Below are 13,050 nucleotides of genomic sequence, written 5' to 3'. Positions count from 1 at the left end.
AAAACCTTTTGGGAGCATGTCCACCGCTTGGCCTTTTCTTTTTTCAAATAGAACAAGTTAACACGTAATAGTCATCAAAAGAAGCCGTCCGTGTACAGTCCTTGTCGTGTGGTTTTCATTTCATTTGTTGATTCAGGTTTTGCAGCATTGCCATTGTTCAAACAACCAAACGACCCAACTCCCAATCCCTGAAATGACGTTATTTTTAGCTTCGGAGTGGCCAAGAAGGTGTTGAGCTCATCTCGCACAGGTAAAACATTTGGCGTAGTTTCATTTTCTTCTGCTCCAATAAAGTTGAGTTGTCTAACAAACGCATGATTCCACTCCAGGAAGTATCCATTATTCATTTACGGCTTCAGAAGTGTCCACTTCCATCAGGTAAGATCGTAACATAAGACATCTTTTATTCTACCAGTAAAGATAGAGTTGAGTTTGATATTCTGTAAAAGTGATTTAAAGGTACCAAGCAGCTGTTTTTGACAATTTATTTTAAGCTCGTCACAAAAAAAGCATCCTTTTCAAATGTAAGTTAGATCGTTATTGAATATGATAAAGATTACGAGACTCCTATCATCTTGAATGTACTGAAATAGGCTATAAAAACACAATCTGTGTATTGAAGCGTTTTTTTTTTTTTTAAGAAATTGATTTTTATTTGCAATAAAAAAAGCTGCATGTATAAATAATAATAAATATAATTGATGAAATCGTTTTGGCACTGCAAAGAGTGTTGCTAACAACATTAGATACAGACTTTAACTGTAATAAATAAAATGTCACTTCATGTAATATTTTGATGCACTTGTTTATTTATTGGTTATTGTGCAACTTGTTCTCAGGAATATGCATTATTTGTTTAACTTGCACTAAGTAGGGACTATGTTTACTAATGCGTTTCGCGGGAAGATTTTTTTAGTGTTACAAAGGCCAAGACGCACGTGAAGCGTAAAGTAGCGTTTTAACTCCGTCAAAGGATTAATCATCAAGACAAAGTGCTCATTCAGGTGTTCTCGGTTGTAACCCTTCTCGTTCCCCTCCTCGTCGCGTGCAGCCAGTGAGGTACGTTACGTTTAATGTTTTGTCATTTGTTTTTAATACGTTTGCAGCGTTTCCCCAAAGTTTACAACTTCGGGGGGGGAGCTTTTGAAATCTGGGGGGGGGCTGTTATAATGGTAGGGGAAACACTGGTTCGTATGATGTCAATGCGTTTTAGTTCGACGGTGGATGCCTATGTGGACGGCTAGGTGGATATAAAGGTTTACGAAGGTGTATGAAGATGGTGTGGAGAGAGAAATGTCCATCAGCGAGGATTCGTGGTCTCGTGTATTTCCTGGAGGGAGTGACACAGACGTTACAAATGTCTTTCATAATGATAATTTTAATTCTTTCTACATTTCGCAAGGTATTACTTTGTTAGAATGAAGACATATAATATAAGTTATAGCTATTTGTAATATTTCTGTGTTTGTTCAGCTCTTTACTTCTGTGCGTCAATAGGTTCATTGTTTACCGCCTGGTTTTCTCTGGAAAAATGTCAACACAACCCATGGAAGACTGGAACACTGACTTCTGTGATTGCTTTGAGGAGGCAAATACCTGTAAGAGACAATACACAAAAGTTTGTCAATTTGTATTGTGTTTGGATTGAAAGCCTTCTTTAGCAGCTCCCCTTACAGTTTCTACCACTCAATTGTCGTATCTACGGTGTGTGCGTTTTAGGTTGCTATGGCTTCTGGTGCTGCCCATGCCTCGCCTCCACGGTTTCGGTTCGATTTGGAGAGAGTCGCTTTCTCCCACTGTGTGACATGTGCAGCGTGACCATGTACACAGTCGCTGGGATACCACTGTGTGTTCCTCCTGCAGCCCTGGCTCTAAGGGCTGCCATGCGAAACCGATACAACATCAAGGTATGATAATAAACAAAGTTTAATAAAAGTCAAACAAAGTTGCTTTAAGGCTTCAGCTTTACATTAGTTTTCCCTTGGTTTTCTGCAGGGATCTATCTGTAACGACCTTGCCGTCTCCTGTTTCTGCGGATGGTGCTCCTGGTGTCAGATGCATCGTGAGTTGAAACATCGCAGAAAAGCTCCTACTGTCGTCACTGTGCAGCAACCGAGCGTTTTGCAAATGCAGCCGGCTCAAGTAATAATGGCTGCTTACCCCCCCACAGCTGCCTATCCAGGGACAGTCACTATCTTAAAGTGAGCTTTGTGGCCTCTCATTAGTCTGGTATGTTTTGTGAATGACATACCTCGGCTCAGTTCAAGTTCCTGTTTGTTTAGTTAAACTGAAATACTAAAAGCATTCACTGGTGAAGTTTGAAGATCATTCTTAATTCATGTTTTTGATTAACGAGTTATTTCAATTTTAGACAAAAGATCGTTTTTTCATTTTAAATCCTCATTCCTGGATTCATCCTAAACAATTTACTTTCTGTGAGGCTTCTGCCGGTTCACCAAATATGCACAAACTTGAACGCACCTAAATTGGCAATATATGGCTAGTGTATATTTTTATTGTATATTTGACATTTATCCATGTATCTGTTTTAATAAACTATTAACCATTAACTGCTTCCAGTGGTAACTTGATTTTTCAAAGGACACGTAAGTGAGGAACCTGGTTCCTGGGAGTGGGTTGAGGGATTTTGAAAGAGCTGAACAAAGCTACGGTTCTGCTTGAGGAATCTTCTTCGGGTCTCCATTTCTTTTTTTTAGTCTGTATGATAAAGCACCGGTTTGCAATGGAAATTTAAATGGATATTAAAGGGTATGACTCATTAAAAAATAGAAAGGAGTCTACAGGTTCTTATTACAGAGGAAATACTTGCACATAAAGCCACGAGTGTCAAAAACACTTTCTGACACATGTTCCCTGGAAGTTGTTGACAGACAAGAAATACATTATCAAGGTTAGGTTCTTAGTAGTAGTTAATATTTATGATAAAAGTTTACTGTTGGTTGATTTCTCAACAATTTTCTGTACGCATGCTATTCCTGAAGCTTAAAAAAAATGATGTTATAGTTTTTTTTAATCATTGGAATCTCATCGGTTATTGGCCGGTTACCTCCATTAAAAGAACAAACATTGTAGAGAATCCCCTGTGATTGTCTGCCGTGTCATGATTGTTTCCACCGTAGTGCAATCACCTGCACCTTCCCAGTGTATTTAAGCCATGTGGCTTTTTATTTTTTATTTTGAGTCTGCGTTTTACCCCCTTGGCTTTTTGATTTTGAAATCTGACGAGCTCGTCGTATTAAATCAATCCATGAATTAAATAATGTCTGACTTGACAAAGAGGTGGAGCAAAGCCTTTTACCAACATCTGCTCCTTTTGTCACCATGCAGACACTTGTCATTGTTCCTCATTACAAGACAATAAATAGCACAGGCATTTTTTTTGTGGGACATTATCTTTTTATTTTTTTATTCATAATTGTAAAAGTATTCTTGAGGATGTATTCCTTTTTAGACATGCAGTATTGATGGATTAATATTCAAGATAAAAGTCCTTTGTGCAGCAGCAGCTACCCAGTGTGCCTTCGCTGGACAGAACCAGCCGGGTTTTGTGTTTGTAAGACCGCAAATGTCCAACATAGTACACACACACACACAACACCACTCTGTTTTTTCTACTGTTGACTTTTTCATTCATGTCATCAGAACTGGAATTCTGGGAAACACCCTCCTTTGTCTTTTTGCTGGTATCTGTGGGGAGATGCTTCATCAATATAGTCTTTAATTGATCAATTTAATGACAAATGAAATTCTAATCACTGTATTCAACAAACAAAACATTTTGGGACAACATGTCCACCACCTGGCCTTTTCTTTTTTTCAAATAGAACAACTTAACACACGTAATAGTCATCAAAAGAAGCCGTCCGTATACCGTCCTCGGCGTGTTAAAGATAGTTGGGTCTGACATTCTGTAAAAGTGATTTAAAAGGTAACAAGCAGTGGTTTTTGACGATTTAATTTAAGCACGTCAAAAAAAGCATCCTTTGAAATGTTAGTTAGATTGTAGATGAATATGATAAAGCTTACGAGACTCTTATCTTGAATATACTGAAATAGGCTATAAAAACACAATCTGTGTATCGAATTAAAGCGTTATTTTACAGAAATTGATTTGCAATCTGCAATAAAAAAGCGTCATGTATAAATAATAATATAAGCGAGAAGCAGGAGTTGTGTGCTAAATCCTGCGCACAGCTCCTTTAAGCGACGGTGCTGCGTTCCGGTAAGGATCCAGGGGGGTACACATCAGGCGATGGTGGATTCGGGCTGCACGTAGTCTATGATCCACCAGAGGCTGCCCTGCGGGAACTGTACGAAGTACTGGGGGATAAGTCTGTTCGGACCAGTGTGTACCATCCCAAGACTGACTGACTGTTTGAACGGCTGAAAAGGACGTTAAAATCCATGATTCGTAAGTTCATTCACGACGATGGACGTAATTGGGATAAATGGCTTGATCCTCTGTTTGCATTACGGGAGGTTCCCCAGGCCTCCACGGGATTTTCTCCCTTCGAGCTGCTGTTTGGCAGGAGACCACGAGGGGTGCTCGACCTGCTTAAGGAACACTGGGAGGAGGATCCGAGCCCCGGTAAGAACGAGATTCAGTACGCCCTGGACCTGCAAGCCAAACTCCACACACTGGGTGAGTTGTCACGTGAGAATTTGCTCCAGGCCCAGGAGCGTCAACAACGGCTGTACAACAGAGGGGCCAAGCTGAGACAATTCACAGCGGGAGAAAAAGTGCTTGTATTACTTCCTTCTTCTAGCTCAAAACTACTCGCCAAGTGGCAAGGGCCCTTTGTGGTCACACGGCGGGTAGGGGACGTCGACTACGAGGTGGTGCGATCTGACAGAGGGAAAGCTACACAGATCTACCACCTCAACCTCCTTAAAGCATGGAGGGAGGCGGAGTCCGTGTCCCTGGTGTCTGCAGTAGCGGAGAGAGAGGAGTTGGGGCCAGAGGTCCCAAAGTCCACCGATCCGACCCGGCTCCCGTCAGACGGCCATCTCTCTGCAGCCTAGCAAGCGGACATAGCCCGGTTGCAAGACCAATTTAATGATGTGTTCTCTCTGCCAGGTCCCACGGATCTCATAGTACATCACATTGAGACGTCCCTCGGGCGTGAGGACACGGCCCTACAGGTTCCCCGAACACAAAAGGAAAATGGTTCAGCGAGAATTGGCCGCTATGCTGGAGATGGGGGTAATAGAGGAGTCCAACAGCGCCTGGTGCAGCCCCATCTTTCTTGTCCCCAAGAAGGATGGCTCGATAAGGTTCTGTGTGGATTATCGCAGGGTAAATGCTAAATGGACTGTACTTGTATATCGCTTTTCTAGTCTTCTGACCACTCAAAGCGCTTTAACACTACATGACATCATTCACCCATTCACACCCATTCATACACTGATGACAGGAGAAGAACCATACACAGAGCCACCTGCCCATCAGTAACTAACATTCACACACTGTAGTCACAGCTACAGGAGCAATGTTGGGTTAAGTGTCTTGCCCAAGGACACAACCAGGGCTGTAGTGGAGGGTAAACGCACGTAAACGCCGTTTACGCACCTCTGGAATTTTGGAAATAGCGTTTACGCACCTATAAATAGCGTCTACGCACCTCAAAGTTCCCTGCGCCTTGTATTCTTCCGTTGGAATACTGTAATCCGAAATAAACTTGGTGTCATTTTAAAACAGCTAAGACTACGTTTCCTATTGTTGAACATATAAACGCCGTAGTCTGAATCATGTTCATCTGCGCTGTATTACGGTCTGTGAGCATCCAATCAGTGCCTTGCGGCTGCAGCAGCGACCAATCAGGATCCAGGTGGATCAGCCCAGTGGTCCCCAACTTTTTTACCTCACGGACCGGTTTTATGTCAGCGCTCTGTGTTCGCTGGTCAGTAAAAGGACAAGAAAAACGCCTGGTGACGCGTAGATTAGAAAACAAGTCAGTTCTCAATGTGAAAAAAACCCTGCTGTATAGGCTATTTATGATGACATAGGTAGTACATGAGTGTTCCTTTAACTTATGTTGTCAGTGTAATTGACAGGCTGCTTAACTGGTTAACTCTTAAATTCAACATATTTTTTCAGGCAGTGAGAGGACAGGCAATGATGCAGAGAGCACAGGGAGAGGAGAAACACCAGGTCCAATAGAGAGAGGAGAAGCACAGAGGAGCCATCAACCCCAGAACACGTGTTCTGGGGTTCATGGCTCCTCTGTGCAAGGGAGGACCTGACGTGGAGGACAAGGAGGCCCTCTGGGCACTACTGTAAAAAGGAGACTCCGTATGTAGATAGTTCTTAATCTGCAATTGTGTTGTTGTGTTGTTTTGACATACTTTTCTTTACTGTTTTCTTAAATTTAACATAATGCAATATAGCCAGGACAGCCTTACAGAGTCGCGACGCTTCGCATCGCGTCGCTTCGCATCGCGTCGAGGTCTGTATGATCACAAAATTCAGAGTTTACCCACCTCTAATTTTACCACTACAGCACTGTCCGCAAGGTTTTATAAATGAGGCCCCAGAACCGCAGAGCCTTCACATCTTCTGCCGCAAACTAAAGACACACCTCTTCAGACTCTAACTTGACTAAAAGAAACAAATTGTAGCACTGAAATTGTTCTTATAACGGCACTTATCTATAGCAAATTGTAAATTGGCTTATTTAGGAAATTGCACTTTCTTGTTTCTTGCTCTTCTGAGTTTGTATCCCTATGGTTGAATGCACTTATTGTAAGTCCCTTTGGATAAAAGCACCAGCTAAATTACATGTAATGTAATAAATAAAATGTATGTCACTTTGTGTAATATTTTAATGCACTTGTTTATTTATTGGTTATTGTGCAACTTGTTCTCAGGAATATGCATTATTTGTTTAACTCGCACTAAGTAGGAACTATGTTTACGAATACGTTTCGCGGGAAGATCTTTGAGTGTTACAAAGGCCAAGACTCACGTGAAACGTAAAGTAGCGTTTTAACTCCGTCAAAGGATTAATCGTCTAAGACAAAGTGCTCATTCGGTTGTTCTCGGTTGTAACCCTTCTCGTTTACCTCCTCGTCGCGTGCAGCCAGTGAGGTACGTTACATTTAATGTTTTGTCATTTGTTTTCAATACGTTCGCAGCGTTTCCCCAAAGTTTGCAACTTCGGGGGGGTTAGTCACTAAACTTCGGGAGGGGGGTATTCACTCTAGTCTTCTCTGCCCCAAAGCTGCGAGCGCCACACGGATATATTCGCGCCATATTCGTGTCAGTGTGGAACTACCGTGCTTGGGAATATAACAAATAATATATAAAAATTGACTTGTATTTTTTTTGGTGGGTTTTAGGTTCTCCGTTTACCGCCTGGTTTTCTCCGGAAAAATGTCAACACAACCCTTGGAAGACTGGAACACTGACTTCTGTGATTGCTTTGAGGAGGCAAATACCTGTAAGAGACAATACACAAAATTTGACAATTAGTATTATGTTTGCATTGAAAGCCCTGTGTCTCACACGTACCACAAAGCCTTCTTTAGTAGCTCCCCTTACAGTTTCTACCACTCAATTGTCGTATCTACGGTGTGTGCGTTTTAGGTTGCTATGGCTTCTGGTGCTGCCCATGCCTCGCCTCCACGGTTTCGGTACGATTTGGAGAGAGTCGTTTTCTCCCACTGTGTGACGTGTGCAGCGCGACCGTATTTGTGGTCACTCGGATACCACTGTGTGTTCCTCCTGCAGCCCTGTCTCTAAGGGCTGCCATGCGAAACCGATACAACATCAAGGTATGATGTATGATAATTAAACAAAAAGTTTAATAAAAGTCAAGCAAAGTTGCTTTAAAGCTTCAGCTTTACATTAGTTTTTCCTTGGTTTTCTGCAGGGATCTATCTGTAGCGACCTTGCCGTCTCCTGTTTCTGCGGATGGTGCTCCTGGTGTCAGATGCATCGTGAGTTGAAACATCGCAGAAAAGCTCCTACTGTCGTCACTGTGCAGCAACCGAGCGTTTTGCAATTGCAGCCGGCTCCAGTAATAATGGCTGCTTACCCCCCCACAGCTGCCTATCCAGGGACAGTCACTATCTTAAAGTGAGCTTTGTGGCCTCTCATTAGTCTGGTATGTTTTGTGAATGACATACCTCGGCTCAGTTCAAGTTCCTGTTTGTTTAGTTAAACTGAAATACTAAAAGCATTCACTGGTGAAGTTTGAAGATCATTCTTAATTCATATTTTTGATTAACGAGTTATTTCAATTTTAGACAACAGATCAGTTTTTTATTTTTAATCCTCATTTCTGGATTCATCCTAAACAATTTACTTTCTGTGAGGCTTCTGCCGGTTCACCAAATATGCACAAACTTGTTGAACGCACCTAAATTGAAAATATATGGCTATTGTATATTTTTATACTTTATTTGACATTTATCCCTATGTCTGTTTTAATAAACTGTATGTAACCATTGACTGCTTCCTGTGGTAACTTGATTTTTCAAAGGACAGTGGGGTGAGGGATTTTGAAAGAGCTGTTGAACAAAGCTACGGTTCTGCTTGAGGAATCCATCTTCTTCAGGTCTCTTCATTTTTTTACAGTCTGTATGATAAAGCATCAGTTTGCAATGGAAATTGTATTGATATTTAAGGGTATGACTCATTAAACAAATAGAAAGGAGTCTACAGATTACTGACAAAATACTTACCAAGGTGCACAGAAAGCCATGAGCCATCAAAAACACTTTCTGACACATGTTCCCTGGAAGTTGTTGATAGACAAAAAATACATTATCAAGGTTGTGGGAAAAAATCACATTGAGCAAAGCATGTTTCTTAGTAGTAATTCATATTTATGATAAAAGTTTACTGTTGGTTGATTTATAAAAAAGGGCCACCGCATGCTATTCCTGAAGCTTAAAAAAGCTTATATTATAGTTTTTTTTAATCATTGGAATCTTATCGGTTATTGGCCAGTTGCCTCCATTAAAAGAACAAACACTGTAGAGAACGTGCTGCCATGCTGGAAACACATAGCAATGCTTTGACATGAACAAAAACATACACCTTCAGTGATCCGAACACGTTTGCACAAAACAAATCTTGCCTATACGCTTTTGAACAGCTTTTATTCTCTGGGGGCAGCAGCTCGTCGTATTAAATCAATCCATGAATCAAATAATGTCTTGACTTGACGAAAAGAGAGGTGGAGCAGGAAAAAAGCCTTTTACCAACATCTGCTCCTTTTTTGTCACCTCTGACATGCAGACACAATGTCAGTGATCCTCATTACAAGACAATAAATAGGACAGGCAATTTCTTCATGAGACATGTCTTTTGATTGTAAAAGTATTCTTGAGGATTGGTTGATTCTTAGACATACAGTATTGATCGATAAAAGATGATAAAAGAAAAACAACCCATCTAATTACGACCTTTTGCTAATTTAGTTCCTATTATGGGTGTATGCAGGATTCTTTGTACTGTCTTCGCTTTCGGACTTCTAAAGATTTAACGACCTAAACTGAAATAATTCAAATCATTTGTCATTTATTTAATTAATTTAAAGAGTATTTCCTGCTACAACCTCTCATGAACCGGCTGAAATGCAGGGAAACACCTTTGCCACGACACCTGAGTACTCACTGCACTAAATATTTAACAACAAACACGCATTTCATTTGACAAAATAGTCAGCAAGACAAACAAAATGTGCACCAGCTGGCCAACATGACATACACCCACCCTTGTAAATATTTGCCTTAATTATGACTTTTAGGTGGAAATTAGTACAACGTTATTACATGCAACATATTTTGTTTGACATCTGTTTAACCCTTTGTGAGCCTAGTGTGTGCTTGCACGGTTTATTAAATAGTATTAACCCGCATTTACACAGGGAAGGGTTGCCTTAACGCCTTATTTCCCCCTCGTATCACTGGCTGCAGCCGGCTAGAACTCGGATGCAACTGGAGCTGTTTTAAAGTGTTTTCAGCGTTTTAGTGCCTTGCTCATGGGACCCCAAGCCTGGGCATTGAGTGATGGGATTATTTGTCATTCACACTTTAGTCTGAAATGTTCTTTGCGTGTCAACGTGCGTTATTGTTTGCTGTGTGTCACGCATGAAGTGTTAAACAAATATCTCTTCACAAACCGGTTTTTAAACCATTTGTGATGACTAAAGGCCTGGTACTACCAGAAAGGTGGCTCAGCAAACTTGATCCAAGGATCTTTGCCAATTGTATAGTTTTAGACAAAACACACTCTCTCAAATTCATCAAATGCCAACGCTTTTTAATTGGCCCTGTGCTATAAACTATGACTGGGTAGAGCCTAGAGTCTGCTTTGGCGTAAAGGCTGGCGTCTGCGTCTTTACGCACTGTTGCCCTGTTTCAATTCATGGTTCTAAAGTCTTGCGTGTGTTGCAGATCAATTCACCTCCAGAACAACAGGTGGAGTAACGTGTTTGGTTGAAGACGACCTAGAGAGTCACGTCTTTGTGTGTGGAAGTTGTTGGTTTGTTTATTTATTTATCATACACTTTATTGCCCCGTGCATCGCCACTGCTGCTTTTCATCGCAGACACATTTGTCCCGTATTTTCCTCCACAACTTTGTTCCTCTCGACCAGCAAACCGGCGTTTGTGGCGATCTCCCTCCATGAATCAGAGGCCATCCGCACGTCCTTATAGTCCGCCAATGACGGCTTGTAGAAGCGGTCATATTTACGCATTTCTTCCGACAAAAGCTCTTCAATCTGATTCATTCTCTCGTAAACAGTATTCGTTTTAATAATGACGGTATTGTGCTATTAAAAAGGAAATGTGAGACTCCGTAAAGGATGTACAGTTAGCAGACCAATCGCAGCCTTGCGGGCTGCGTGAGGCTTGCATAGCTTTTGACAACTAGTCTAGAAAAATGGGTCGACGCACGCAAGGAGGTGTGAAAAGGCACGCAAGGGACACGCAAGGGGGTCTTGCGTCTGTGTTTCCCTGCGTCTCTCTGAAAACGCAGAAGCATAAACTAGGCTTTAGGTACGCTGGGCAGTTTCTGCCTGTTACATGCATATTGTATAGTGTATCTTTTGAAAATAACAATAAGTACGTGGTTATGTTTAGGAAGATGCCCCTGGTTTGGGTTAAAGTAAGTTTTCATCATATATTACCAATGTTTCTTGCATAACTGCTATTGGGCGACTGTGGGTGAGTGGGGAGCACGGTCGTCCTCCAATCAGAGGGTTGTCGGTTCGATCCCAAGCTCTGCTAACCCGCATGTCGATGTGTCCTTGGGCAAGACACTTAACCCAACATTGCTCCTGTAGCTGTGTCTACAGTGTGTGAATGTTAGTTACTGATGGTGATGTCATGTAGTGTTAAAGCGCTTTGAGGGGTCAGAAGACTAGAAAAGCGTTATACAAGTACAGTCCAATTACCATTTACCATTAGTAAGGATACATAGTAGTCATGAGGCAAAGCTCTGTCAGCTGCTCAGACCTGATACTCACATAATGCAACAGCAAATAACTTACAGGCCAAAACAAGTTCATTTTTATTTACATAGCCGTGACACACTGGCACACCTGGCTTAAAAAAATACAGAAAGCATCTAGTTATGCCAATGACAGTAAGCTTAAAAACTCTTATTGGTTTTCAGATGCAAAAATGCCTGATCAATGAATACCATTGCAATGAAATGGTGAAACAAGAGTTGATATTTGTTAAAAGCAATGTAGTGTAGCACCATCTATTAGGAGTAACTGACAAATAAGAAGATATTGGATGGAGACAAATGGCTACGTATTTCTGTGGAAATGTGAGTAATGTTGCTGACTGGGTCTGAAATAACTTTTTAGTGAAGTATAACATAAGTATTAGATCATTTATTATCATATACTTCCATAAAGGAGTCTCAGAATGCAGTCCAGTAATGAAACATTCACATGAGTAACTGGGCTGCTTGACTGCAACGCATTCAATCCAGAAAAATTGAGAAAGAGGCTTCCTCAGGATTTAAAGCACTAGACTTTAAATATTCAAAAGGTTTTATTAACCCTGGCCAATTCGTAATGCGCCGGTGCATTTCTGCACACGAGCGTTCTTTGAGTGCACCATTTACTTGGAGGCTTCAGTTCTACATCTAAATGTGCAGAAATGTCAATATTGTCCTTAACCTAGATGAGTCCAGGTTACGAGGTTTGCATGCAGTCCGAAATGTGTAACCAAGAAGACTGTATTCATGGTGTGACTTCCACTTCAACATTTCCGAAACGCTCTCTTGCACATGGTGCTTGTGTGCCGATGTTTGAGTTATTGTTGGCACACTGTGCTCCTGAATTACAGTGAAACAATTAAAACAACCGTGGCTGTCCGTCCAGATGTCAAGATGGAAAGGGGAGGGGACCGGGGACGTCTCCAGGAATCCATTTGGCCATGATTACACACACACGTGAAAACAACACCCACGGACTGTACAGAAACAACGCTGACGTCAACGTTGCGTTTCCTTATTTGCTGACGTTTGAAAAAAGCAGGTAGGAGTTTGACACAGCAGCTGAATGCAAAAGTCCTGAATCAATTCGTTCCAGCGGCCCTCCTGCCCACAGGGGCCCTTTGAGGAGAGAGAAAGCTTCCAAAAATTCCAAAAGTTATTAAAGCTTATTAGCTGTTTACAAATGATTCACAGTATAAACTCCATAAATCTATTGGTCTGTGCGAACTGATCATACCCAGCTGGGGCGAAAGAAACCTAATGACTAATTGTGAATAATAGTTAGACTGACATTGAGTTATATGTCCTTCCTCCTGTCCTTCTTTATAGGAGCCCCTTGTCTCTCTCTCTTCCCCTACTTTCATACCTTCTCACACGGCATCACTCCTCCTGCTCCTGCGTCTCTCCCAAGAGAGCAAGATGAATAATGCAGTGTTCTGCTCTGATAATCATCGTCATCGTCATCATAACCGGCCTTTCCTCTGATTTATTTTTTCCCCTTTATTTTTTAATTTCATAAAACATTTTTAGTTTTTCTTACTTTTCCTCTTTGTTCCCTGCTTGGCA

General features: G+C 41.4%; 1 long non-coding RNA gene and 1 other non-coding gene across 3 annotated transcripts; both read left to right on the top strand.

Annotated features, from left to right (window-relative positions):
• Positions 1–146: 146 nt before the first annotated feature.
• On the top strand, positions 147–2,570 carry LOC144406228 (uncharacterized). 2 transcript variants are annotated; one of them, XR_013467427.1, is made up of 5 exons: positions 147–250; positions 330–378; positions 1,498–1,598; positions 1,720–1,907; positions 1,996–2,570. It is a non-coding gene; the product is annotated as an uncharacterized LOC144406228 (long non-coding RNA). The 2 variants fall into 2 exon arrangements; XR_013467428.1 differs by lacking the exons at positions 147–250; positions 330–378 and adding an exon at positions 897–1,059.
• Positions 2,571–6,915: 4,345 nt separating this feature from the next.
• On the top strand, positions 6,916–8,471 carry LOC120818256 (uncharacterized). Its single transcript, XR_013467426.1, has 4 exons — positions 6,916–7,108; positions 7,360–7,460; positions 7,607–7,794; positions 7,893–8,471. It is a non-coding gene; the product is annotated as an uncharacterized LOC120818256 (transcript).
• Positions 8,472–13,050: the final 4,579 nt, after the last annotated feature.

The sequence above is a fragment of the Gasterosteus aculeatus genome, chromosome 4 (genome assembly GCF_964276395.1).
Source record: "Gasterosteus aculeatus chromosome 4, fGasAcu3.hap1.1, whole genome shotgun sequence".
Classification (NCBI taxonomy): domain Eukaryota; kingdom Metazoa; phylum Chordata; class Actinopteri; order Perciformes; family Gasterosteidae; genus Gasterosteus; species Gasterosteus aculeatus.
The sequence above is the reverse complement of the archived record's forward strand: the minus strand, read 5'-3'. Positions and strand labels throughout refer to the sequence as shown.